A 2130-nucleotide genomic window follows, 5' to 3' on the forward strand; every position below is an offset into this window, starting at 1 on the left:
TTTTCGAAGGACACAGGAAGACATGGATAGACACAGAGACATTAAATTTGTGTACCTCCAATTTGGTGAGACATTAAGACACAACTTGTGAGACACTAATTTTTTTACTCTTTTACCCTTATTAAAATTTTAAAATTTATCCTCTTATCTCCCAAAACCTTTCTTTTTTCTCTTCCTCTTTTAGATTTTATAATTAAATTTATCTTTCTATTTTCTTCAAAAAAAAATTGTACATTTAATTTTTTATTTATTTAAATTTTCATTAATCTTTGATAAATTTTGAGCTTTAGTTTTTTATTTTTTTCAAAAAAAATATTTATTTAATATTTGAATGATAATTTAAGATGATATTAGAAGAAATAAAAAATATTAAAAGAAATAAAAATTCAATGGTGATGACATGTAGTGTTTGGGATAATGGATGTACAGTAATAATAGTAAAATTTGTGGTAGAATGAAGGGTAATTCAGTCTTTTTAAAATATGTGTGTCTTGTTCTTTATTTTTACTAAACACAATACATAGACACAAATATTTTATGTCCATGTCTATGTCTTTGTGTCTATGTCTCATCATATACATCAACCAAACGGAGTCTAAGTGTAGGTCCATACTTTTCAATCATATTGCAAGCTATTATTGCTTGAAAAAGTACGGAGAGCCAATAGTTTTAGATTTTTAGTGTATAATGTGTATAATAAGTTAAAAAAAAAAGTATTTTAAAAGAGAAAGTATTGGGAATCAATATTAATTGTGTATAATATGTACAATAAATTAAAAAAAGATAAAATTAAAATTAAAAATTAGATCATTAATTAATTATTTAATTTTAAATTTGAAAATTTGAAAATTAAAATTAGTATTTAAATCCATTCACACTATATATGGTTATTTCTAATCTTACCGTCACCTCTAATACACGTCCAAAACTCACCGTTATCTTCTTCGGTTCTCACCTCGCGTCACTGAATTTCTCACCGGCAATACCAAGGCCGCCGCATCCTCCCACCGACACCATCCTCACCTCCACCGGTCAGCCCGATGCGCCTCGCCCTCCGACGCTCAACCTAATGTTGCTGCCGCTATTTTCGTGCCTCTCTTCCGAACTGGCTTCATTTTCTCCCATTCCTTCAAGCCTCTTCTCACCGATGATACTACCATGGTCTTCTTCTTCTTCGGATCCAAGCATGGTTAGCTTCTTTCATGATTTGAGCCCTATACTTCACAACAGTGCCGCTTTGGTCATGACTAGTCCTTCAAAATTATGTTTCACCACAATAATAGTTTCTTCTGTTTATTCATCTTCTTCTTCTATTTTAATGGTCAATTTAGGATGGTTATTTTAGTAGGTATGCGGATGGTTATTTTATTTTTATGTAGATGATTATTTTGATTGGATTAAGTTTAGTTATATATAATTAAAATATGTTAGATGTTCAATTCATTAGGTATGCGGATGATTATTTTAATTGTAAGGTCCCACATCGGTTGGAGCGGGGAACGAAGCATGCCTTATAAGGGTGTGGATACCTCTCCCTAGCATGACGCGTTTTGACGAGTGAGTGTGGGGGGCTTCGGCTATCATCCCTATCGTCAAAGGCAAAACCGTGAGGCTTTGTGTGCCAAAGCGGACAATATCGTGCTAGCGGGTGGTCTGGGCTGTTACAGATGGTATCAGAGCCGAAACCTAAATCGATGTGCCAGCGAGGGCGCTGGGCTCCCCTAGGGGGGTGGAATGTAAGGTCCCACATCGTTGGGGAGGGGAACGAAGCATGCCTTATAAGGGTGTGGATACCTCTCCCTAGCATGACGCGTTTTGACGAGTGAGTGTGGGGGGGTTTCGGCTAGCATCCCTATCGTCAAAGGCAAAACCGTGAGGCCTTGTGTGTCAAAGCGGACAATATCGTGCTAGCGGGTGATCTGGGCTGTTACATTAATCCTTAAGTGGATGGTTATTTTTATTAAGGGTGAGTGGCGTGTGGCAAGCCAAGTAGCGGCGGTGAAATGGGATGATTATTGATGAAGGTGGGGTGGCCGCCGGTTGAAAAAGAAGAGAGTATTGGAGGATTTCAAATGGTTATTTTTTGGAAATAACTAACTGGATTTTTTAAAAATTTAAAAATTAAAATTG

Source organism: Arachis hypogaea, chromosome 15, assembly GCF_003086295.3.
Source record: "Arachis hypogaea cultivar Tifrunner chromosome 15, arahy.Tifrunner.gnm2.J5K5, whole genome shotgun sequence".
Classification (NCBI taxonomy): domain Eukaryota; kingdom Viridiplantae; phylum Streptophyta; class Magnoliopsida; order Fabales; family Fabaceae; genus Arachis; species Arachis hypogaea.